This window comes from Corvus brachyrhynchos, unplaced genomic scaffold, assembly GCF_000691975.1.
Source record: "Corvus brachyrhynchos isolate BGI_N302 unplaced genomic scaffold, ASM69197v1 scaffold245, whole genome shotgun sequence".
In the NCBI taxonomy this organism is placed as follows: domain Eukaryota; kingdom Metazoa; phylum Chordata; class Aves; order Passeriformes; family Corvidae; genus Corvus; species Corvus brachyrhynchos.
In genome coordinates this window covers 3,875,539-3,902,470 of record NW_008238988.1, presented here as the reverse complement: position 1 = coordinate 3,902,470, position 26,932 = coordinate 3,875,539, and the positions used below count along the sequence as shown (strand labels likewise).

Genomic DNA, 26,932 nt, shown 5'->3' with positions numbered 1-26,932 from the left:
TCTGGAGAGCATTAGTCTGGAATGCTTAATGTAACGCCTCTAGATTTCAGAGGTTAGCTAGAAGATTACATTTGCATTAATGTTTTGGCTAATTATTCTCCTACAGCCACCTAGAAAGGTTACCTGGTCTTTCAAATCTGGTGTGTATCTAGTATGCTAGCAATTTCCCTTCCTTTTCATTCCTCACAGGACAGAAATTAGACATTGTCATTCCATATTATTTGTGACATGTTGACATTATAATTTAAAAGAATGCAGCAGTCCTGAACAGCTGGAGAGTAATCCTGAACAATCCTTGACAGTTTCCTTTGGAGGATGAATGCCCCTCCCTGGAGAACTGCACAGTCTCTTATTTTAAACTAACAGCTAATTTTAGACAGTTTGCCCTCTCAGAAATGCGTGCCACAGAGACTTCTCTACATGGTGAACAGCAGTGACCAGAGATAAGCACCCACACAGAAAAAAGAGAGAGCTCTGAAATAGATTTTCCCTCTTCTAAGAGACATGACTTGTTTGCTGTATTGCCTGATGGAGCCAAGGAGGGACTCTCATTGCTGAGCCAGCCCCCCCTCATGCTGTGCTGAGCTGAAAGCTTCTTGGATCCCACACACACTTTGGGGCTGCTGCTGTTTGCTGCTCCTCAGAGACTTGAGGGAATTGGGTTAAGCAGAGGGGATTTTTCCCCCCACCTACCCAACAGGCTCAGCACACTGGGATTGAAGGTCCTTACTCCTGGAAGGGAGAAGGAAGCACATCTGCAGCAGGGTCACGCATTACCTCTGTCTCTCGCAGGTCTTGGGTGTGCAGAGAGATGGAGGCACAAGCCAGAAAGCACCTTGTGGAGGGTGGAAAACAGCCTCGTATGGCTTTGTCTTTTGGGTTGTTGGGAGAATGGAGGAATGGGACCTGGGGATTCTCCTCCTGCTGTGCCCACGGAACAGAGCTCCGTCTCTCCTGCCCTTCTGCAACTGTGGTGTGGCCTTGAGGATGGGTTCAAACACTCCCTACCAATCAGTGCTTGTGTCTTTAGCCAGTAATACCTTGATTTTTTTCTTTCCATCCTTGTTTTTTTAAATTTTTCTTTCTTTCTTTTCTCTTTCTCTCTTTCTTCCCCCCAAAAGTCCTGACTTCACATCATCGTGCTCCTAGGACATCCCAGCCAAAGGTACACTGCTTGCAGATCAGACATCAGCCAGGTGATCCATTTGTCAGACCTGTGGGGTTTTTTGGGTTCAGCTCAAGGGCAGCAAAAACTGCTGAAATTATTCTTGCTTTATTGTGTATCGTGTGGCCTGAACAGGAGCAGATCTGGCTTGCAGGAGTCATGGCAAGGACAAGCAGGAAGCACCGCAGGAGTTCCCAGGGGAGCTGGAGGCACTGCCCACACAGAAGGGAGCTCTCCCAAAAAGCTGCTTCATGCTCTGAAGCTCTTTTCTCTCCTGGGTACAACAGCAAGAGCAGAGAAGGACTGAAGGGATAAATACTTTTGTGCCATGAACTGAGCAAAGCCCCCTCTGCTCAAATAGGTTCAAGGCTGGGTCAGAGCTGATTTGCTCAACCACATTTTCTCTAGATTTGCATCAGTGTGGTCAGCCTGGTCACTGATGATGGAATTCTGCTTTGCTGGGACCACTGAGAGGCTTCATGCTGGCTCTGGTGGGGCTGTGGTTCAGCCTTTAACGTGTACAAGGTTTTCTCCATGCTGCACAGCTCCTCTGGGGAACAGTTCTGTCTTTTCTGCGTAGGAATCACTGCTGGCTGCAGAATAAAACTGTCTGGACCTGGGCTATGCTGGATAATGTGCCCTGTGATGTCAAAGGGAAAATCACCACTGGTTTCAAGGACAACAGCTTATGGTGCCTTCTTCAGCTCTCTGTCATTCAGGAGTTTGCCTCATGGTTCCTACCAGTTAAACATTTCTATCAAATGAGGATAGTGTTCCAAAGAGGAAAGTCTGACAGAAAAAAACCCAGGAAGATTTCCTGGTTCTTTTTTCTCTAATTAAGAATGATTCCCCTCAGCTCTCAAGAATCTAATCTGGCTGTTACTCTTTTCAAGAAGAGAATAGTTTCCTTGCAGAATTTAGAGCAGCAAGCTTAAAAATCCAGGTTTTGGACTGAGGAGGTTTTAAAAACAATTTCACTGTCATTATTCTGTAGCTGGATGAGCCAACAAGCCGTGCAAAAGAAAACCCTGTGAATGTAAAGAGACTGAGTGGAGTGATAAAAACCCATCTCTGCAAGATCTGTGTGAGGAGGACTTGGTCACAAGAGTGATGCTGCTCCTGTGAAGAAACATTTGCAGGCTCCAACCCCCAATAACACATGTGGAGCAGCTGAGCAGGTAATACCCAGGGTGCTGCCTTGGGGCCCACAGGGGCGGGAGATGAAGCTGCTCCAACACTTGTCTGTGTGCAGGCACTCGAGTGAACACGTAAAATGTGTGTGCCAGAGCTGAAGGGCTTGTGGGGCTCAGGTGTTTGCACCTGATAAAAAGCCTGGACAAGTGTTGTGAGAGTGTGGAAGCCTGAAGAGGAGAAGTCAAAAATCATTCTCTTTCCTTATTCATTGCCCTAAAGACCAGGATCTGAACTGTATTTTCCACTGAGGACCAGGTACACCCCAGCTAAGAGGGGACCCAAAGAGCAATTTTCCTGTACATGGAGGAGACAGTGAAGGAAATTCATTTTACTGGGTCTTCCAAACTCATTCTCAAGCAGTTGTTAGAAATGTGAGCTCAGCCAGTTGCCTCTCCAGAAAGAATGAGATAAAATACAATAAAATAGCTTAGCTGAGTTTTTAAACCCTGATATCCCTATTGATTTTCCATGGAAAGCAGACAGTGATGAATAGTAACAGCACAGTGCCTTCAGGTTGCTTTTCTTGTGCTGAGATGCAGAATGTGTTTAAACAAGTCCAGCTTTACTAGAAATGGTCCTCTGGAGCACAAGTCACTCCTTGTGCATCACAGTCCCTCAGATCAACTCCCTTCCCCATTATCCTCCTCTAACTATGGAGTTGACACAATTTTGTTTAAAAACCTTGGATGTGACCCAGGGGATACAGTGGAAAACCATGAGCAAACCAAGGTTTGGGTAAGCCTTGCAAAGTCTGCTCTTTAAATGACCTTGAAATCCTCTCCTAATTTCACACAAGTCTTTACAAAACATTCCTGGGACAGCCTGGTGGGGAGAAAGGGCACTGGGTGGAAGAATGGCTCATGGGAAACATAAGAACATTCCTGCCTGAGAGATCCTGAACCATGACACCCTCAGAGGGTGTCCAGCAGATCTTGCAGAACCTCATTCTGCCCTCTCATCCAGTGACAGGAGGCCTCCTGGAGCCAGTGGACCCTGCTAGGAGAGCAGACTGCTGATGTGAGGCTTGTTCCTGCAGTTTCTAATATCTGAATGTGCAATGAGAGACATGGACAATTGTGGCCCCAAATACCTGTCCCCAAACCAAGGCTGGTACTAGTCGGGAAAGAAAAAACTGTATCTCCCCATAGTCTCCACTCTTCCCCAGGGATGGAGCTATTTTTTTCTGTGAAAATGCATTCTAACATGCCTTTGAAGAAGTCCTCTCCTGACTTGCTTCATCTGCTGGCAAAAGAATCCATCCCTATCCACCCAGGACAGAAAGAAAACATAAAAAACGCCTCCTTATTTTCTTTCCCATTCGCACATTTTCAATCAAAACAGATTTATGCAAGCTATACTGAATGTGCCACAAATCTCTTTGCATGGTTAAAGTTGATTAATTGGGGTCGGAAGTGAGAATTAAAAAATGGCAGCAGCTCACAAAGCACAAATAGCCTCTCCCGGGCCTTGCGGATGATGGAGCACGAGCAGAGGTGCCGGAGCTGGTTCTGCCTGGAGGAGAACCGCCTCCTTCACCTTGGGTTAAACACTCAAGAGCAAAGCTGGGGTTTGGGGGGAGGAGGCTGCCCTCAAAATAATGTGTGTATAATCCTCAAGATAATCAATTTCTTACAGATGTTTTGTAAACTTTCGTGTTCGAGAGCGCAAGCCATAGTACTTTCTAAATCCCTAGGGGTTGTACTTGATATCCATTTGTTATTTCCTAATGCTATTCAATCTTTTTTTTTCCCCCCCTGACTTTTTTTCTTTTTTGAAGCTTGCAGCAATAAGCCTGAGCCTTACGCCGGCAGTTGCCACCGCTTCTGCCATTCCGCAGTGAACTTTGTGCGTGTTTTCATATTCCTTTTCTTACCCTCCCGATAAAAGCATTATCAGGGAAATTCAAAAGCAAGCAGAAAACTGGCATAGCTAATTTAGGCTAATTAGTATGGCAGAAGCTGAGTCTTCTACTTCAGAGGTTCCCATGCCCTCCCATGTCTCCACCTGATCGCCTTGTCCAGCAGCAAACCCAGGAGGCAGCTCCAATTATATCATAACCTCTTCAAACACCAAGCCACTCAAGCTAATTTTATCCTATTAAACAGACTGAAGGATTCAGAAGAAAGGTTCTCCCCCAAAAGCTTCAATTACCAGTGTCCCTGATTACCATCTTTACAATCCTATATGCTACAGTTAAATACTTTTTTGCTTAGTGTTGCTTTCTTGATTTAGATGAAAAGCGAGTATTAAGAGCATGTCTTTTTAACTCAAGCAAGTGACATTCATAAAAAAAGAAAAAAAAAAGAAAAAAACCGGAGCCTCTCTTGTTATTAGCGTGTTTAATCAAAGTCAAGTTTAGAACCGTTCAAAGACAATGTAATTGGGGAAATGTAAACATCCCCTCACATCCGGTGGCATTTAAAGCAGCCACAGGTAACTGCCAGGAACAGCAGTGATGGCCAAAAGTATCAGGGCTAGAAGAACAAAAAAAAAAAATATAATAATAAAGAAAACAGCAGGATCTCCTTAGGAAAGGAAATGTCGAATGGTGCTGGGATTAAATCCCATGTCACTAATCAGCAATAAGGACAGAAAACAGCCCCCAAGGTGCTGGGCTGCTCCATCCTTCCTTGCACCAGCACGGGGTGGCCCTGAGCACACAGTCACCCCTGGCCAAACACACTCACCTGGGTCACAGATGTGCCTGGGCTCTCTGCCTGTGCCCCAGTCCTGAGGTGGCCTCCAGTCTTCACTCTCCATCCCTGTGACTCCCCTTGTCTGAGAGCCAGGAGCTCCCTGGAGAACCAGCTCCCCATTTTCCTGGTCAGTGCTCCTCCCAGGGGGCTGCAGCCTTGGCTGATGACTCCAGGTGCTGCTACAATTCAAATAATCCAGGCCATTATTTTTAACAACAGAGGGGAAAATGGGAAAAAATATATGTCACCTGAGCATCAAATTAACCCTCTTCTGAACACTGAACCTGGGGGAAGTGCAGGTAATAGCAGTACCTGTTGGGACAGCATTTAAATGGAAACAACACCAGGATATGGATCACCTGGGAACTTCAGCAGCACAAATAATAGCAAAAACACATCTCACTTTTTTAGAAAGAAACTTGCTCTTCACCTTCCCCAAGTAGACTAATTTTGCTTATTCCTCCTCTTCCACTGACAGTAATTGTTTCAAGCACACTCAGAACTTAATTGTGAGTTCTCACAATTCTTTTCTTTTGGGTCATCCCATCTTGTTAGCTCCCATCACTAGCTGGTGGCATTTGGGGGTTGGATTTCACTTCTGATCTACTCCTCCTTGAAGCTGAAAATGAGCATTTTTCTTTTCCTCTAGAAACAAATAAACAAACAATTTCTGCCGTTTAACAGAAATTGAATGAGTTTCACCCAATTGCCCACACTTCGGGTGATAGGGAGGTGCCATTGTCTGCAGACAATGATTCTCATGCAAATGAAACAACAACTCAACAAGAATCCTCCGTATCTCTGTTTGGGCCAATTTTCTTAACGTTTCAGCAGAGCTTAATCTGTTGGCAGAAGTGTTTAGGCCCATTAACAGCTAAAGTCACAGAGTCCACAACTCACCCTGCTGACAGTAAACACGGAATTTGAGGAATGGCCTTTAAACAATGGCTAAGCCACAAACCATTTTGTCATCAGATGCTGTGAAAGGCATAGAGGCTGATGATTTTCTTCCTTGGGTTACAGCGATTTGAAAGCCTGGCTTCCCTCCCCCGAATCCCCAGCACCCTCCAGGCTTGAGTTACAGCTGTTTTATTTGCCTTTCCAGCCCTACAGCTGTGGGACGGGTGTTGCAGGTGTGCTGCCCACAAATGACTCATTCCAGGGCTTCGTATTATTTATTTATGTTGGCTGCCTTGGAAGTCAGGGCCGCCCTCTGCTCACCACTGGCCAAACACAGGACAACACCACGCTCTGTGTCCTGCAGGGCAGATTCCTGGATTTAATTGTGCTCAGGGAATGCTATGCCCAGGTCCTTGCCTATCAATCCCCATTGAAGAGGGATTGGAACTTTAAGGTGTCTTCCAATCCAAACCATTCTATGACTCTGTTTCTGTGGAAAAGAGAAAATTTATCGTGGGGAGGGGAAATAAACGGTGATTTCCAAATAATAAAGTGCTAAATAAAATCCATAAAGCTTAAACCCTGGCAACAGGTATGGGTATGAGGATAAGGATGCTGGGGCTTCTCACCCATGTTTCCCAGTGAGAAGCTCTACTGGGCAGCGCCAAAGGAAGTCACTTTGAAACCCACTGCCTGAATGGCACCTGAGTTTATCCCCTTTCCCTGGGGAAAGAACCACAGACAACGTGATGGCAGATGGCTGCACCCCAAAAGAGTTTTTTAAACTTCCCTGGACGTGTTTGGAAAACACAACTCCCTGCCTTCCAGGCATTTTTCTGGTTTCTTCCAAGGACAAACCAAAGAACAGGAGGGGAAGAGAGGAATGAGGATCAGGGCAGGTATGGAATGTTCTAGCTGCACATCCAGATATCCCATACTTTGATTTGTTCAGGCTGCATTCAAACTGTGTTGCAACCGCCGCTGCCATGAGGAGTCCCCATCATCATTATCAGGGAATGAGAAGGAAGGGGAAAAAAAGATGGAGTGGGAGAGACTTGGTTGTGCCTGGAATGCAACGTTAGGCACCAGCATGGAGAGCTCTTCATCATTCCACAGCTCTGGAATGCCCACATTTCCCTCCTCCACCTCTGACATTCATTGCCATTAAGGGCAGGTGAGAACACAAGGTTATTTTGGTATGGTGGCTTCTGAGCAACACTTTGACAATTCATTGCCCCAGCCTTGGTACAGATTGGTCCAAAGCCACCAAAACACGTTTCTTCCCAGTTAATTAATTAAGTAGCAGACAAGATTCTGTGTTTTGCTGGAATATAAGTGAAATGAAATGAAATGAAGGTAAGAGAAAAGAAAAAAATAGTAATATAAAATAGACTTATTTTTTTAAAAAAGTAAAAATAAGAAGGCTTGTGGTCAAATTTTTCTGTCCTTTCAGTTTTTTGAATAAATGCTACAGTGCTTCACGGAAATTTTTTTAAATTCAAAGGTATCAGTCAGCCCATTAAACCATGTTATTCCGTAATGCCAGACTTGTTTCATTTACATCTTTAGATCCTCATGGTTACAGTGACATGGTTGCCAACTGCAAATTAAATGGGGGAGGAAAGGTTTGTGAGGCTTTTTTTTACAGATGGCAATTGGGAACAACTCTGGTGCTGCCAGTACCAAGCTCTAGGGGTGAGAACAGAAATTGATTTTTCCATAGATTCTTCTGTACAATTCTGAGTGACGTGGTTCCAAACACCCACACCTGTCTGAGGAGGTAGCTGCTGGGTGTGGTGGTGGCTGGTGGCACAAAAACACACCTCAGCTCCTCGTGTGTGCCACTATCCCACCTTTCAGCCCCTCATACAAGCATTTAACTACAGCTCCAGCTTTCCCCTGACTCCACACTCAAGCTGACGTGAACAGATGGAGAGGCTGGGCAGGAATTATATGAATGAGAGTTGGAAGCACAAGGAAAGGATGAAAACTAAGAGTTTAGCATGGAGCAGAGACCTTTATCAGCAGCACCAGGACCACGGGGATGTATTTTGCCTGGAGAGTGTGACAGCAGCACTCCATGAAATTCACTTTTTACTGGGCTGAAAGCTCTTTTCTCTATTTTTAACATACTACAGAGCCCTCATAAGTCCCAAAATACCAACCAGAAATACCCCTTGGTAACAAAGTGGAGTGTATGCAGCAACCAAGCCTTTCGATCTACACGGCAGCATCAAAGAGGGGATCTAATAAAATTTTAAAAGGGAACAAGCCATAAAACTCAGATCAAAGACTCTGAATCGTTTTGCTTATTTCTGACAGACCTGAACATTTCTTGGGAGAGTTTCTTCTAAAAGAAATAAATAAATCACCCTCCTAAAGCTACAGCAGGGCATTCCCCCATACATGCACATAAATACACACACACACACTTGTGTCACACCTGTGTACATGAATAAAATGTCCACGGTAAATCACTTTGCAAGACTTGATTTTTCAAGACCCTGTTCAGGATATCCTGATGGGGAGGAGGTCCCAGGAGTGTGGTGGGACAGGAGCCCCCTATGCCAGGCTGGCCAAAATGAGGAGGCACAGCAGTCACATCTGGCTTAGCAAGGCATTTATAAGTTACTGATTTCAGGGTGTACAGCAGAGATGTTGAATGAACCATGAAATTTAATTTATTAGAATTATCAGAGAGACAAGAAAAATTTGACTTGTATTGAGCATGCAAGGATATACCATCTAATTTGGAAGTTTTCACCCCCCTTTTAGAAATTCAAAAGATGTCACAGTTTTCCTTTTTTTGGGGGCATGTATAGATTGAAGCTGGATATTTTGCTGGAAAAGTATTTCTTCTTCTGGGTTTTATCAGAAGTGAAAATGATCTCGACATTCGTGGCTTAGTCCTGGCTAATCAGAACATGCAATCAGAGACATCACATCGTGTTCCTGCCTGCAAGTGAAGCCAGAATTAAAGCATCTGGGTGTTCCAGGGGCCTTTGGTGGGTACCAGAACCCTCTGTCCATGGACGAGGTTCTCTGCTGCAAAGTGAGACAGAGATAGGCTCAAAACTCACATATTCAGGAACAAGGTGGCATCACAAGCATGGGGTTTTCAGCCAAGTTCTCTATGGGGTGTTAGGAGCTCCTTTTGAGCTGCCAAAAACCATCCACTCAAACTTTGCAAGCCCAAATGTTCACCCCAAACTTGAGCGTGGCCTGAATCAAGCAATGAAAGTTAATCGGCGTCATTAAATCTGTCAGAGCAGCAGGTTATTAAAATTACCACCATTCACTCTTGGAAATGGGAACAAAAAATTATGCCCTGGCTTTCTGAGCGTGTTTGTCTTGTTTTCCCACACTGCTCATGAATTACTCCAGTATATTACAATGTCCTCTATCCGTCTTCATTAGCATTGTGAACAAATTGTATTGGGCTGTAATGCAGCTTTTTTTTTTTTTCTTTTTTTTTGTTATTGTACAAACATACACGGTGTACAGAAAATGGGCAATTTAATATGAAAAGAATATTGTGCCTCAGAATTTTTATTTTCTAAACAGTCATTTCAGTTGGGAATTATTGCACAATTTGTGCATAATTTCTCATGGATAGTTATTTAAATATAAATAGGGAAAATATGTAAGTCCATATGGCGGCTATCTACCCTTTCTTGATGCCTCTCCATATTTTTAATAGTGCAATAAACAAAAGATAAAAACATCTCTAAGCCACACACTAGTCAAAAGAAGATAATTGTGCCTCTATGTGTTTATTGTAATTTGAATGTGCTTCAATTAACTTTCCTCAATATTTCCCAGTTCTTTTAAAAGAAACTTAAATTGGTTTTTATTTTGTGAAATTTGTTTTCTGTGCAATAAGAAAAAAAAAGAAAACCACAATGCCTTTGTTTACCTCATTATGGATACATCCTATGCAGGAGTAAAGCTCAAACTCTTTATTCCCAACAACCTTTTTTTTTTTCCATTCTCACATGCTTCTTATCATACTTTAAGTAAAAATATCAAATTTCTAGTGTTCCTGAGGAAGAGGCAACTAATCATCACCCAATATATCACATATCAAAGTGTGGTAAAACACGAAAATGGCAGAAAAGCAAACTCTTGCACTTTTGCACTGCAGTTACTTTTAAAAGATGACAATTTATTAGCCTTTCCTCCTCTAAATCATCAGGGCCACCAGAACAGAGAGAATGTATCTGGAATGCTTGTTGTAATTAACCTTGAGGCTTTTATTTAAACAAGGTCAAACATTTTAACAGCTTTATAAATCAAGGTTGGGTCCGCGTGGCTCTACAGCACAGGCTAATGACAAAATGCACACGGAATACTTATGAAACAGCATTTATTTTTACAGAAAAAAATATCCTGCAGGCTTCAGGGAGACACACCCACAGGCAGAGCCGGCACTGAGGATGGATGTCCAGCCCCAGCCCCAGCCCTGACCAAATGCCCCAAGGTGACTGCTGGAATGCTGAAATGTGCTTTTTTTAGCTGCTACCAAGGAGCCCAGCCCAGGTATGGGCAAATTAGGTCATCTGCAAATGAAGTGCATTTTTAATGCGATTGCAAAATTACAGGAGGTAGATTGCAAACATCCCAATATTTGCTGTTCCTCTTCTTAATGTAGTCTGACTTTTATTTACTCTTTCTCCTGCATCAGTCAGGTTTTATTGGAAGGAGAAGGAAGGAGAACATGTGAGTTGAGTAAGATGAACTACTGCCTCATAGTGAACCTTAATCAGTCTCTAAACCACCCTTGGATTCCTCCAGCCATTCTGGGTTATCCCCTCCTTATTAATAAAAAGTGGCCATCAGGAGTAATTTTTTTCAGCATGACGAACACTGATATTTCTATTTTACACTGTAAAAAAAACCAACAGCTTTCAAGTCACCCCTGTTCATAATTTCACTCTCTGTTCAGTGTCAATGTGAAGAATATCACAAGTCACAGAGCCTGACACAGTTCCTTTGCCTGGTGCTCCTCTCCGCAGGCATCCCTCACCAAAAGTCCTCTCTGAAATCAAGGAGATCCACATGGACAACAGATGACCACCCATATGTGTGACCCAGCTTTAAAATAACCAGAATAATTTTCCTAAATGGCTCAGGTAATTTCTCCTCAAATATTTCATGGCTGTGCAATGTCTTTTCTTAGCCCCATGATGTATGAATTACCCAGATCGCTCTCCATGTTCGGTCTCCTGGACCTCACATCAGGTTTGCCACAACCACGTCCCAGTGTGAGCTCTGGGTGCCTGAAAACATTGGTGCTGCTGCAATTGGGACCTCCTCCTAAACCTAAACCTCACCCCTGTTACCTGGCCACAGAATATTCTGTCACAGAATCATAGAAGCATTGGATGGATCGGGTTAGAAGGGACCTTAAAGATCACCTCGTTCCAACCCCCAGCTAAAATCATACCCCACCGACAGTGGGGACCGCACTAGGCGAAGAGAGAAACACTTTTCAGCATCTGCGTTCACCATTTTAATTGACTTCTTTCATTTGCTCCCCTCCTTTGCCCTCCAATAGTGAGCATTCTCGCCGCTGTGGTAACCCCCAGGAAAAAAAACAAAAACAAACCAAACAAAACCAAAACCAACAAACAACAGTTGTGCTAAATGAGATTTTTATGTGTGGGTGTTTAAGTATCCGCGTGAAGCAAATTTCTACCCTCTTCTCATCAAAAAGGGAACGAGACCATGTGAGTGATGTGACCAATTACCGCCGAGAACCCCAGAGCAGCTTCTGAATATTCACGTCCAATTGCTCGTTTGGTGGAACAATTGGTTTGAACAGTTTGAAAAGGCAATGATGTCAAATGTGCGGCGTGATTAAACGCAGCGAAATTACCAGCCGTTCAGCTGAAAAAGAAGCTCTGTTTCCTTCCCAGGGTAATTCTCCTCTCGAATTTTATTCTGATGGGAGCAGGAAACACCCGGATCTGTCAGGGGGAGAGATGCAGCTGAGTTTTGGAGGCAGCATGGACCGGGATGCACATGGGAGCTTTGCTAAGGGTGCACCAAGCCAAAAGCTTCCTCTTCACCTTCCTCTTCCTGCAGAACCACACCTCCACCCCAGCGAGAGCAGGGCAGAGGTGTATTTTACAAGCACACCCCGGTGCAAACGTGATTTGAATGAAAGATTTTCAGGGCCAAGTTATCCGTGAGTTGAATTGTCCCGAGAACCAGCAAAGGCTACGTGTGTTCCATCAATACCAGCCCCTTTTGGGAGCTTCCTGCACAGGCAAGGAACACCCTAAACCCACAGTCCAGCTGTTTGATTCATGCCTGTTTCTGTCATCACTGAAAATGGCCTGGAGTTATAAAAAATAGACCATTAATTCTGCCATCCTGTTTTAAAAATGCCTCTACCACATATCACACTTCAGTTCTGTGACTGACTCGTACAGATCCAAGCATTGGGAGACAGAGCATTTTTTGTTGCAGTACACAGAGCAGTGTGTGCTTCCCAGATGGCAGAAGGGAGCTGGGAGCATCCGTGAGGAGGAAAGAAGTAATGCATCCTGCAGGATCACATCTTCTGCTGAGCCCTCGTCAGGGAGAGGGCCACAGGAGCACTGCCCACCTCCAGCTGCTCAGGTCTGGGCCCGCCTCTGGAATCAATTTCTCTCCTCCTGGCCTCCCTTTGGGGAAGGTGATTGTTCACATTATTGTAAAAAAACCCACCATTTTTTTTCTTAACAAACAACTTCCAGACATTTTGTGAATATGCAAAAGGCTTCTTGATGTAGAAGGCTAAAATGATGAAATAACCTTTATAAAATCCTCCCTGAAACTAGGGAACTTTTTCTTTTCCATCCGTTCTTCCTGTTTCCTACCCAGAGATCCGAACTAATTTTCCTTATCCATAGGCTCCCTCCATGCCCCCCCACTCCCACAAAAAAAAAAAAAAAAAAAAAGAGAGAGAAGGGGGGAGACTGTATTCACTAATTATACATCCTGAAAAGAATTTGGTTCAGTGTAAGATGATCCTAGTGATATGCTAATCCCTTTTTCTGCTTGGTGCAGCCTGAAGCCTGTGTCTAACATTTTTTTCAACTGTATGACAATAAAAGTTGTGGCAACAAAAGGAATAAATGGGCAGCTAAAGAAGGTATAGCTGAAACACATGGCAGACCAGTTCTCTCCTCTCCTTCTGGCTGCTCTTTTGTAGGCTCTGGTTTGGTATCCTCAAGTCAATAGCCGAAAGCCAGCCACCTTAGCAACTTAGTATGACACCCAAGCCCTCTCTCTTTACATTCATGAATAGTCAGCAAGCAGCAGACAAAATAGAACTAATCTTTTTTGACAGAATTGTTCAATTTTAGAGGAAAGGCTTTTGAGGCACCTTCCATACATTTGCAGAATATGAGACAACAATGGCCACCACCACATTTTGACAAAAGGACGACCAGGGGTGTGAGCGTGCACACGCACCACGGCCGTCAACAGAAAATATTGCAGCCAAGTTCAAGCCACTGCAGGATGTGCCCATTGTTAGGGGGAAGGCTGGCAGGCAAGAAAATAAGTAAATTAATAAATAAATAAATATTTAAAAAAACCCCAAAACTCCATTGTTTTGTTGCCGACTATTAAACATACACATCCCGATAATGTGTGATTAGGGTTATTTGTCTTGATTAACCCAAGTTAAGAGAGCTGACTAATATCCACTCTCTAATTTCCTGTCATAGGCTGATAACTTCATCCTTTTTTTTCTTTTTTTTTTTTCTTTTGGACCAATGAATCTTATTGCCAAATGCATTCAATCCCGCAGGTTTTCGCCTGCATTTAAAAGCTGGTTTTGCCATTTCGAGGCTTTCCCGTTTTCCCCTTCTCTCCCCTCCATTAAATACAAGCCTATCTCTATCTCCAAAGACAGAAAGCAGGGAAGAGGTAATAGTAATAATAATAATAATAATAATAATAGTAATGACAATAATAACAATAATAATAAATGCACCCAGTCTGTGGGCAAAACCAGAAGTTAGCAACATGGTCCATGCAGCTGCAACACTGCATTTAAAATTCAGTTTACTCCTAGGAAGAGGGCTAATCCTGCCCCTGTAATTCCCTACAGCCAAAATGTACCCCCCTCCCTGAGTGACAGTGCAATGCAAAGACACTCGCACGCTTATCTTCCCCAACCAGATGGCCGACTTGGATCAATGCACACACGCCACGATCAATGGGAGCGATAAAGAATTAGGAAAACAGTGGTACATGCTCCCAGAAAGCTTGTACACTGCATAATTATTTTATGATTCTACACATGGCTACATGTGATACTGGAGTCAAGAAGGAAAAGGATAATTAGAGAGCCAGAAAGCACCCGTACTGCACTACACACTTTGTCAGTCAGCAGTTCCCACTCGGCTCAACTCACCGCCGTTATCTCCTCTCCTGCCCCCTTGCAAACGAATTTAGGAAATATGTAAAATATGAGGGGGAGGCGGCTTCTGGGTTACCGGGACGGGATACGGGAGATTATCGTGTCCTGTGATACTACAGCAAAAGTTTTTTGTGCGCGGGGTGGGGCAGGACTGTGCGAGCATCGCCTGGGGAGCGGAGCCGGGGGTGGCATCGTGGGGCACCCCGAACCCTTCCAGGGCTTTGTTGGGAGAGGTACACATCCACATCCAGTCACTAAAACACAGCCGCATGGGTTACTCTGTGGGTTTGGGGGTTTTTTCCCCCCTCCTTTCCTCCCAGCAGCGATTTTGTGATTGGCTCCTTGTATCCAGCCTGCTTTGCCACCACACTGAAGGGAAGAGAAGGGGAGGGGGCAGGAAAGAGCTGCCCTCCTCCCCCCGCCCCCGCACTGACCGAACGACGCAGAATAACCATCAAAGCGCTGGATGGTCACGACTGCGAATCTGGATGGCAAAGAGCACATGACCGAGATGAGGGAGCAGAACAATGCCAGGCGGAACGCTGCCCTCGGTGGCAAGGCGGGCAGTGAGGAGGAATCACAGCGCCAAGCGCTTCGCAGAAACACCTCGTCACCGCCTGACGCCACCGAGCCGCCAACACGTCCTCGCCCTGCCTGCACCAGTGCAACACCACCCTCTAATTGCTGCTGGGAGCGCAGAGGGGACAAGGAGGTGCGAGGCACCCTTCTCCCCGCGAGTGCCACCCGGACAGGAGCTTCCTGCTGGCCATCAAGCTGGTGGTGGGACCTGGGCTCGTGGCATGGTGAGAGAGGGGTAGGAAAGTCTCAAAATGGGTTGTGTAGGCTTCACTCACCAATCAGCTGAGGAGCTGGGGGTGTGATGGAGAGCTGGAGCTCTGGGTGGAATGGGGCAGTCACCACTGTCTCTTCTGCATCTGCAGAGGTGTTGCCTTTGAAGACCATGGTCCAGAGATACCTGCCCAGGTCCTTCTGCAGGGATGTGGCAGAGAGGCTCACCCCGCATCCCCTCATCCCTGTCCCAGCACAAACCAGGGCCAAAAAGCACTTTTGAATGAATAAATGAACAGACACTGCAGTGGTGACGTGTTTGGAAATGTCCATTTTAAACATGAGGTTTTAAATTTGGGGTCTCTCCTGCTGACATTTGACTTGAGTCAAGACCAAAGCCCAGAGCCTTTGTCCTGACATGTGGAGCAAAACATCTCTGACGTGCACTCAAAGTCACCCCAAAATCATCTGTACTTCATTTGTCTCTTACCCTCAACACAGCTCACTGGACAGGCAAAGGCCCATCGAACTACAGCAGGTTCATGAGTAGAAACCACCACTATGGACCTGTCTGCGAGGCCAGAGAGGTGATCACAGACACCCCACATGCAACAAGTCACTCACTGAGTTGGTGACTGCAGCTCCAGCCATGAACACACATCTCTGCTGGTGGCATTTGTGAGGAAGGGGAGCTGATGCTTAGAGATGCCTAATCAAGGTGCACTTGCTCAAGGGACCACTTTGATTGGGATTTATAAATCCTGGAGGATTTGTAGTCCTGGCCAGCTGTGCAGGGGATTCCACCTGCTATAACCAGCCTGCTCTGATGGGTGTGTGACCTTTGCTGGTGTAGATGTCACTGTCACAGCAGCATTGTTCCACCTGAGCAGGTGTGCATTGACCAAAGTCTTGGAGAGACAGATCTCTCAAAGAGGTGGACAGTGTGGAAGTCAAGTGCCTGTTTCAGCTTCTTAATCAAAATGTGTCTATGAAAAACAAAATCCAACTTTTTGGACAGATACAAAATTTTTTTCGTGCTTCTGTTTCTTTTGATACTTTACAGCTATGTATGGAAAACCCCTACAGTATTTCCTTCCTTTTAAAATTGCCATTCTTGGGTAAAAGTTTTATTAAAGATGTATCTCAAATGGAATATTTATCCTAGAAACAAAAAACCCCTCAGTTTTAGTTCTCAAAGTTCTTCCCCTTTTTTATGGTCAAATAAAGATAGGCGCATCAGATAGAAAAGGGAATTATTTCCAAAATTTCTCATGAGAAATAATTGCTTCTGCTAATCATTGTTTCCACAAAGAAAAGGTTCTTTAGTGACACAGGTTCTGCCTTTGGAGTTGGCATCATACTGGGTAACAGCGTAATTAGAAATGGAGAGATGTAATAACTCTCCAGGTTGGAACTGATCTGTACGAGATCAGTTTTGCCTCACTTGGAGATGGACTATCCATTTCTGGAGTGCAATTTAATTACTTCTGCGGTAGCAGGTGGTAAGTTCTGCATCTCCCCTGACTGGTACAGTGCCTCTTCTCCTCAGCCCAGTTCCCTGCACCCTTGCTATGTCCATCCTCTTCCTTGCTGGGTCTGTCTCTCTTGTTTGGTATTTTCCGGCTGTAGCAGCGACAATGGACAAATTCCACCATTTCTTGGGGCAAGAGAAACCTGGAGCCACAGCTGAAGCCAAAGAAAGCACATTGCCATACAGAAGAGGGGATTTTTTACAACCTTCTGCGTATTAGTCAGTCTTTCTAACACAGAATTAAATAACCTGACAGATGCCTTAAATTTTGGCAGCTGCTTTGGTTCCCTTAGGACAGGCAGGGATGACTAGAAGATGTGGGATACCTCGGCCATGTCTACTTTCTCTTGGTCAGACTGCTGGCAGAGGTTTTAAATATCACAAATATCAAGACATTGTCTCTAGAACAGCTGGATTATCATGCTTTTTTAACACCCCAGTGTTTTTGTCTTCTGGTGGGGCTGGTCCATGCCATTCATGGCATAACTTGAAGCTCCCATAACATGGCCTCTGCTCTGGAGCAAGGCTGGAAGTGCAATTGCGCGTCCTGTCATGAAAGAGGGTGTGAAAACAACCTGGGATCAGCCCAAAAGCAATCCCACCACAGAGCAGCTCATGAACCCATCCCTGCTGTGGGTCCTTCCTGGGATGGGAGCACATCCAGCTCCATGTGGAGAGCCCCCTGATAAGGAACACCTCAGGGTGGCTTCTATGAAGAGATTCCTGCAAACCTGTTTCACAAAGTTATGGAATCATAGAATCCCAGAATGGTTTGGGTTGGAAGGGAGCTTCAAGACCACCTGTTTCCAGCCCCCTGCCACGGGCAGGGACACCTTCCACTATCCCAGGTTGCTCCAAGCCCCATCCAACCTGGCCTTGAACACTTCCAGGGATGGGGCAGCCACATCTTCTCTGGGCAGCCTGTGCCAGGGCCACACTCACCTCACAGGGAAGAATTTCTTCCTAACATCTTATCAAAACCTCCCCTCTGCCAGTTTAAAGTCCACCAAGTAAAACACAAATCTGTAAGAGGAGAATAAATCTCTGCAGACCAGTGCCCAGAACTCTGTTACAAAAGGGTTGCTGAGGTACCTCTCAGTGCCTCTCACAGTGAGTGGGTGACAGCCACATTTCTGTAGGTGATAACACACAACACTGATGCTGCTCTTAATGATTTACAGGAATTGCTGAAATAGGAGGGAAATATAATTTACTTCTTGACAATTGACAGCAAATCAGACTTAAATTGTCCTAGATGCAAGTAGACTGGTAGAGAAGCAAGCAAGAATTTTTTGTGTCTTTTCTATATGTTAGGGTTTGGGGGTTTTTTGTCTCTTGCAAAGCTAAGTAGCAAATTCTCTCTCTTCTCTTCCATTATTTCCTACTTAATTCTAGGTTCCAGTTTTGGCCTTGAGCAGTAACAGTGTTATCAGAGAGCAGTGCCTTGGACTCATGGAGGCGCTCAGAAAATATTGGTGCCATCTTCCATAAAACATTTTAAACACATGCTATTTGTTTTTAGTCTCCCTTCTGGTTTTACACCCTACAAAGAGGACATTTAATATGTACAATAGAATTAATAGGCATGCAATGTAAGCAGGACTTACATTCAAAATACACTTCCACAAAACAAAGGAGCAGCTGTGAAAATGTAGAGTCTGCTGAAAATTTTCTACTTGGGTATCACATTTGCTAAAAGATTTACTCTGCAAAGTTTTATCTAATTTCCCATTCATTCAATTAAGGGGAGAGATAAATTCCCAGATCCCAAGAGATTAGGGGAAACTATGTTTAGCTCCCCCCTTGCACTTACGATCAAGACCATGTTCAGTTTCATGATTATCACTCTCAAGCTTGTGCTTATAGGCTCTGTGCTGCTGATAGATGAACACCTCCATCTTCCCCCAAAACCAGAGGGATTTGGAAGTGCTCAGGATGGCAAAGATCTCTCCAGATCAGGAGGATTCAAACCACATGGGACAAAATACCCCATTCAGCAAGGCTACAGCAACTTAGGATTGGGTTTTGGGCAACCTAAACCTAGGAGTAGGTGTCCCTGCCCATGGCAGGGGGGTTGGAACTTTGGAACTAGATGGTCTTTATGGTTCCTTTAAACCCAAACCATGCTAGGGCTGTACGGTTCTATGAATGGTCTTTCAGCTTTTCAGGGAGGAATGGGCAAAGCTCATGGGTTGCCAGGTGAAACAGTTCAGAGCAAGAAGAAAACACCCACCAAAATCTCTTAGAAATTAATGAAGTGATAAAGCTGAGGAAAACCAATCAAGTGAAATTAGTCATTTTTGTGCTGGTATTTGTGTCTCGTATCCTTTATCAACTTGCCTAAGCAAAGGCAGCAATATTTTTTGAACAAAATCAGAAACACTTACCAATGTTTTGTTGAAAATCAGTCCAGAATTCTGCTTTTAGTCTTTGGGGTAGTTATTCTGGAGTCAGCTATCCATTTAAAGGTAAACTATGGATCTTGTGGGTGACAAATGGGTAGAAAGGTTGAGCATGGACACACTCATCCCAAAAAACACTGAGCTCTGAAGGAGATTCCTGGCCATCTTATGCATTAGGAGAAGGCACAGCTGAAGTGTTCCTATGTCCCACCACACAGTCAGTGGTTGGGAGTTGTTGGCAGCACCAACAAAGAGCTGCTCTGACTTTATGAACTAAATGTAACAATGATTCTGGGTTGCAAGAGTTTTTCAGGCTATTTACACCTCCCATGCTTCTATGGGTAATGGGGATGGGCAATTCCAGCACCCCACAGACCAAACAGAAATTGAATTTCCTGTAGTCCTGGTAGGCAAGGTGTCCTCAGACCCTCTTGTTCCAAGCACCAATGAACAGCAGGACTGTAAAGCAGCAGCTCCTTTATTCATTCAAGGCAAGGCATCTGGCAGCAGGTTTGATGAGACCATTACCTCTCACATTGATCTGCATTGTCTCAGTAAGTTCTTCTTTTCATCTGTTTGGTGTCTCTAAACTTCTGCTTGGATTGAAAATTGAGGATAAAAAAATCTTGTTGGTGAGGGTTTTTTCCCTTTAAAAGCACAATAATCCACAAATAATCTGTAGCAACTGTGATATTTCTCCTCCTGCTGCTGCATCTACCACTGTAATTGGAATTGAACCTCTGTTGCTACCTTGATGGAGAACTAATTTCCAAAAACATCCTCAGGTATGGAGAAGTTTGCAGATTTGAGCCTCAGATAACAAACATGGTTGTTTAACAAGCACTAATATAAAATGTAAGTTCCTTCATGTTTCAAAGCAGGAAAACTTCAGGACACTAAACAGACTTTCTTGGATTTTGATGTCTGTAAAAAAACCAAAGAAAACAAGGCAAATGTTGGAAAAGACCAAAGATATTATTCTAAATGTTACCAGAAATTTCTGATTAAACATTTGTGAATACACTGCCTGTTTTAATAAGCTTGAAAACATCATCACCAATTAACAGAATGATGCTGCATAGTCAAGGAAGGGTAATTGTGCTCATTATATTGCCAGAGATGCAGCTGATCAAAAAGGAAAACACTGTTTTCCCTGAAGTTCCTTTGCAGTCTTTAGGTGGAATCAGCACTGAGTTCACAGGCACTAATCAGCCAAAGGGCTTCACACAGGAGCTGCTCACCAACCATTAAGACTAGTGGAAGGTCTCCCACTGGATATGTGTATCTCCTTTTCCAAGGCTATCCATGTTTTTTTGCCATTTCACCTGAAATAGCCACGTTTATCCCTCAAGAAGCAACACCAGCCTCTGGTCATTCTGCATTGTGGAGGGGAAGTGTTGAGGGGCAGCAGGGGGCACAGACATGTCTGCAAACTGCTTTTTGGAGGCAAAATATCCCTGTGAATTTACTTGGAAAGATGAATATGATGGAACCCTGTTACTACAAAAAGTGAAAAAGCTATTTATTTTTCTACAGTGACATAATTATAGTCACCCAAGAATGTGAGAGAGGCAATGTCTGCAGGCAGACGGTAAAAGTTCAGCTGACATACCTGAAAATAGGACAAACCATTTTCACAACAAAAATTGTCGTTTTTCTAATCCAAAGCTGGGATTCTCAAGTTTGGCTTTCCCACTACTGTCTCTTTCCAGGATGGGACAAACTCTCTGGACCACCCTGAAAAATTGCAACTCCCTCTACAACCAAAGGTCACATGCAACCCGTCAGTGGTGACTCTATAAAGGAATTGCTGGCTTTGTTTGGGCCTTGCTCTGCATATGAACAAGCACTTCACCCATTCCCTTCACCCTGGCCTCTCATTTCCATAATTACCTGCATTTATTGCTTACTGTGAATATGATGCATTTAATGCCTCAATTTATTCAAACAGGGCCTGCAGCTGTAGGTGCTGCGCTGCACCTACAGGTTTCTTTAATGGATTGGTGCTTTCTTATCCAGTGTAACCAAGCATCAGTTCCCTCCAGGGATACACAACAGCCTCTCCTCCAAACCAGCAAACTGTTGCTTATGACAATATTGCTTAGTGAAGTCTATTTTTTAAGAAATGTGGGCCAATATAGTGCCTGCACCCACATTTTCAACAGAAAGCCCCGTGGGTTTGAAATACAGCTCATATTTAACCAACTTCCAGTGCCATGTCTTTTAAAGCTCTGTTTCTGAAAAAGATTTTCTTTGTCTCAGAAAAAAGAAAGTTGCTCCTTCTGCAAAACTGATTTTTTAATTTATAGAGAACCTTTTAAGTTTTTAAGCTTTGTGGGGAAGTGTTCTGCATGAGAGCCACATGTGCAAGCATGCAGTGCAATTTTTAATATTTCATGAAGGTACAGAGAGAAGACAAAAAAGGGATTGCGACGAGGTTCAGCACCAAACTCAATTCTGCATCTCAGCAATAATTCACCAATGTAGTTCCATCAAGGACTCACATCAGCTCAGTCTGGAGAAAGAAAGTTCAAGGAAAAGGCTCTGAGCCTTTAAGCACAGATTCCTTCCCTGAAGAGTCAGGAGGCAGCAATTAAACTCAGTTACATCGGAGTGAACGTGCCCTCCCCGTGCCCAGCTCAGGGACCACACACGCGCCCGGCGACTCTCGGGGGGTGAAATGTGTCCTGCTCTGGCCGGGTCAGTTATAGCCAGCAACTCTTTGAGGTTTTGGCTTAAAGGTGCAGCCCTGTGAAATCCTCGGGGAGACAATCCTGCCCCAAGTTGGCTGTCCTGATGAAGTTGCCCCTTTTGGAGGACGCGGGACATCGACCCAATTTGCACAGACCCTCGTCATTAGCATAGACCCATTTCAAGAGAGGTCTTTGAACACCAGTTGCCTCCAAATTCCATTACCTCTCTCCCTGCTGGGTTTTGTGCTTTAAGTATCAGGCAGGGGTTAGGAGAAGAAAAGAAAAAGAAAAAAACCCAGTAAGTGAAATCCTAAGCCCAAATAATTAGACGTGTTGTGGTTAGTTCTCTAAACTCTTACTTATTGCTTTTTCTCCGTTTGACAGAATATAATCTGCTTTTTTTTTTTTTTTCTTTGACACACAGGTCAGTTAATCCAGAGGTTCCTAAGTCTGAATGAGACAGAGAGAGCCAGGCAAACACCAACTTTTTATGTGTTTGTCACAGCACTTCATCTTTGTGTGCAGCCTCATCTGAGGTACAAGCAAATTTCAGAGTCATCCTTGCTTGCAGGTACTCTGAGAATCAAACTTCAGTTGGAGAGGGAAAAACAAGCAGGATGTCTTTGCTGTCTGGCAGATAAGCTTAAGGGTAACAATAATATCTCATCCTTTGAGAGGGAGGCTTGGGGTTGCTGGATAATTTTAAGAGGAAAACTGCTCATAGAAAAATGCTGTGTGGACAGAAGAGAGTTTTAGCTCTACACTGAAAGGTAGCAGACATTTTTATTTTCATCCAGAGGTGAAGATCCAGCCCTGGCCTGGCATGGGGGGCACTCATTTCTTTTGAAAATTAGATTGTGAGTGCAGGACAACTGAGGGAGTCCTGCTGGTTTGATTGCTCAAAGATTTTTTGTTTCTTTGTGTTCAGAAGCGAATATTGAATCTTGTTGTCTAGAAAATAGAAGGGGAAAAGGTTATTTCTGCTAAATATCCAACACCTGGATGCACTCCACCATCATTACTCTCCACAAGTGAGAGTACCAGCATTCAATGCCTGTAAAAACTTATTTGAAGGTAGGACATAGCAGCCAAAGCCAGCAGAGTTTCCACACATGGAGTAAAGTTCTGCTGTTATGGGATCTTCAGCTGAAATTCACTCTGATCAGGCCACAGCATGACCTACAGCAGGTGAACTCACCACGGGGCTGCACTTGCAGAGCTGTTCTCTCTTCACTCCTTTTCTTTTCTGTTGGCTGCATTGGTTGGGTTTTCTTCAGAAAGAGAATTCTTACTTGGAGTGATTTGTGTAAAAAAGAAAGTCAGGTTGAAAAATACACATGGAGTAGAAAGGAGTGAGGTCTGTGGTGCTCATTTCTTCTCCAGGGATCCAATTTTGTCCTGGCTTTCGAGGAAGCTCTATCTTCTGCAGGGCCAGGAGTTGGACTGGATCCTGGTGTGTCCCTTCCAACTCAGGACATTCTGTGATCTCCCTCCCGAATTACACAGGGCTCCATGATTCAGAGGAGCAAAATTCTTGAGGATAGACCTTAGAGGTCCTTGAATGGTATTTTTTTCACCTTTTCCATGGCTTGTTAGATCTTGTCAACAAAGAATAGACTACAAACTGGATTTTAAATTCTCTGAAAAGCCACTTGAAGGGCATTTGGGACAATGCAAGGTGACGTTACCTGATGGCATTTCCTACTAGCTGCAGTTTTCCAAAAGCTGATGGCTTTCTACACAATTCTCTCAGAGTGCTGCGGTTTTCCTGCAAAATGACAAAATACTGCAGGGACAAGGTGAGGTCACCACCAGAGGAGACAGGAGAGAGTCTGTGAGCTGGAAGGAAACAACAGAGGATATTACTGGCACATGCTGCTGTGGATGAGATTACTGTCAGGGAAGACTGAGCTGAATTGACACCTTCAACAAAAAAAGAGACAGTGCTACAGCTACACAGTCTTTGAAATCCTTTCCTGTGAGCAGCAGCATTACCTCTGCCTCACTAAGATTCAGCTTCAATGAGCTCTTCTCCCTCCGTGAGGCTGTCCTGATGTGAGGGATGTAGCTCAGTGTGGGGGCAAATGGGAAAGGCTGTGTGTGTTATCTGAGCTGCTGGCACTCCAAGTGATGTTGCCTAATCAGGTTATCTTTAGGTTCCACGGAGATGCTAAAAGAGGCTGGAGAGGAGCGGATCTATGGGAGACTCCACGAACAAAGGACTTGGAGGCACGGCTTTATTTAGTCCGTTTTAGGATTTCGTCCTGCAGCCCTGACACCTGTTTGCCATGAGAAGCCAAACCCACATGGTCTCCAAGATCAAAACCAGGTGATGGGGTTGTTAGTTGGTGTTTGGCTCAATCCAGAGCCTGCTTAGGAGCGGGAGCTCAGCCCATGGGAGGCACTAAGCTGGGACTGATCTCCTACGAGGCGGGAGGTTTCCTTCATATCTGTGGGATGGAAATGGCATGGACTAGATTAAGACAACTTTGGGGGACAGGGGGGAAGGAGGGATTTTTTACATCATCCAGAACTTCTCAGGTGCAGCTGCACTGCTCCCTGGGAGCAAGGACCAGCTGTGGGCTAGTGAGTACAAGTCATTTTGTTTCCAAAAACCACAGATATGAAAAGCAGCTCTGCTAATTCAGTGCAACTTGAATTAAGGCTCCTACAACAATGCCGTGTGGAGCCTGCTTTCTTTAGTGTTTTGACAGCCATTTTGCACACACTTTATGACCATAGTTCCTCAGGGTGGAAAAGCCAGCCACCAGGTTTTAGTCCAGCTTTTTCTTTTGGTGAGAACTGCGAGCCTGGGTGGGGATCAGAACATAATTCTGCAGATTATTCGGAAGTGTCACCCTGCTCAGGTGCACCTTCTCATGTCATTATCAATGTCCACAAAACACTTTGTGGACATGCTTTGAAATGGATTTGAAAAGCATTCCCTACCTTAAAATAGTAGAATTTCACCCAGGAATATGTAGATTTCAATAGTTCACATCAACAGAGTGTGAGCTTGCTAATAATAAGTACAAGAAACATGATGGAAGAGAAACATGACAAAACTCCAGCAACAAAAATTGTGAGGATTCATCTTCTCAAACAGGGATTCATGTTTGCAATTCCCATGGATATTACCAGGAGCTGTGGATATAAATCCAGACACATCAAGAGGGGAATATAACCCCTGGAGGTTTGGAATTAAAGGCATTCTGAGGGGTGCAGAGTCTCATCTTAAGACACAGAGTCACTGTGTGCATCTAAATCCCTGTACACCGGGATGTGGAGGTGTTGGGATCACAGTAATAACAGAGATGATGCAGCTTCTTTGGGGCTTTTGAAATAGGCTGGCACAGGCACGTCTTCCCAAATTAGTGATTTGAAATTGCAGGTGGCTGCTGCTTTCAGTTTTCATCCACCCTGTAACCCTGGAGATGATTTCACTAATACAGCACTTCCCAAATGTTTAGACCCCAGGTGTGCAACAGTGTTCTTATTGATGAGATTTAAATTCTACTTTTTTTTTTTGCACTCCTTATGATGGGAACAAAGATAACTGCATCGGGTCATATCTTTCATTATCACACAATCTTCCTTTCTTCCTTGCATTATTGGTGATGGGTTTAATTTGTTTTACAATGAATTTGCTGAGACGGTACATGTATTTGTGTACAGGGTATGCCCTTACCTTGAACCAGGACAGCAGCTTCTCTCTCCATTCATGTGTACACACTGTCTCCATGTGCATACTTGCTCCTGCAGCCATTATTTTATCAGTGAGTTTTAAACTGTGTTATTAATTTGGTTTTGTGGGGGTTTTTTGTAGTGCTCATCTACACAGACTCATCATAGAATAGCTCAGGTTGGAAAAGACCTCTAAGATCACCAAGTCCAACCACTCCCCCAGCACGGCCAAGGCCACCACTTACCCATGTCCCCAAGTGCCACATCCACATTTCTTTTAAATACCTCCAGGAATGGTGATTTCACCACTTTCCTGGGCAGCCTGTGCCAGTGCTTGACAACCCTTTACATGAAATTTTCTCTAATATCCAATCTAAACCTCCCTGGTGCAACTTAAGGCCATTTCACCTTGTCCTGCTGCTCGTTACTAGGGAGAAGAGACTGACCCCTACCTGGCTACAACCTCCTTTCATAGAGATGTAGAGAGTGACAAAGTCTCACTTGAGCCTGTTTTTCTCCAGGCTAAACAGCCCCAGCTCCCTCAGGATTGTTCCTTTATTCTGTCTTTCCAAGCTTTGGGCATTGTCCCTGGACCACCAGAAGATTTGAGGTTACTCTTGTCCCCATTCAGATGCCTGAAGTTTCCTTGTCTAATGAGGGACAGCAGGCAATATTTTGGTAGGAGGGTGATCCATCTGTATCAGGGCACACACACACTACACAGGTACTTCCATCAGAACCAGCTCTCCTAAGAGATTTTAAGTCAGTGAGGAGAAACAGGCACAATTTAATTTAATTCAGTCCCAGAACATCAGATGAACAGCATCCTAAAAGCATCTGTTCATTCTCTGTGAACTCTTGCAACAAGGAAAGTCAGAGTGAAACAGGAAAGTGCCTCATGGTCACCAGGTCCTCTATATTTATCTGCTCAGTTTCCTAAGTGAAGGATTTTTTTTTTTACTGTATGGAGAATTATGGAGGTTCAGGGAGTTGTGCAAATTTTCCTTTAAGTTTTGCTCAGGTCTACCAACAATTAAAGGTTTTGAGGTGAGAATCCCAGGATAAAGTGCTGTGTCCTGAGCTGTTCATAAGTTATATGGGACTCACACAACATTTGCCTCTAGTATAAAATCTCTGAAGTCTACAGACAAATAAATACAGCATGAATTAAATGTAGATTTACTGTCCACCATGTGCTATGCAACAAGCAGCAAAACAGACAGTCCCCTCCTAAAAGGACTGCAGGATGGCAGACCAAAGCGCAGCACCCTGGAAGTGGAATAAATCCATCCCTAATCACTACCAAAGTCCTGAGTTTGCAGGAGATATTTCCCTTATCAAGACCTGTAGCTGGATTTGCTGATATGGGTAATTTCCCAGGCGTTTGCTTGCCAGGGAAAGGGGGAAACTGTGTCCTGGAGGATGAAGAGCTGTGACCCAGCGACAAAGTAAGTGTAGG

At 44.3% G+C, this 26,932-nt stretch overlaps 2 long non-coding RNA genes across 11 annotated transcripts in view; both read left to right on the top strand.

Moving 5' to 3' along the window:
* Nucleotides 1-12,869, top strand: part of LOC108447811 — a 96,753-nt gene extending 83,884 nt beyond the window's left edge. For 6 of the 10 annotated variants that reach the window (XR_001863504.1, XR_001863502.1, XR_001863501.1 and 3 more), the window contains 2 exons: nucleotides 1,122-1,165; nucleotides 2,160-12,869. This is a non-coding gene — a long non-coding RNA (uncharacterized LOC108447811). Of the gene's footprint in view, nucleotides 1-1,121; nucleotides 1,197-2,159 lie in introns of all 10 variants that reach the window. The other 4 variants (XR_001863506.1, XR_001863503.1, XR_001863500.1 and 1 more) reach the window with 4 other exon arrangements.
* A 4,722-nt stretch (nucleotides 12,870-17,591) lies between these two features.
* The window catches only part of LOC108447822, a 16,073-nt gene continuing 6,732 nt past the window's right edge, over nucleotides 17,592-26,932 (top strand). Inside the window, exon 1 of the long non-coding RNA XR_001863516.1 lies at nucleotides 17,592-24,118. This is a non-coding gene — a long non-coding RNA (uncharacterized LOC108447822). The remainder of the gene's footprint in view (nucleotides 24,119-26,932) is intronic.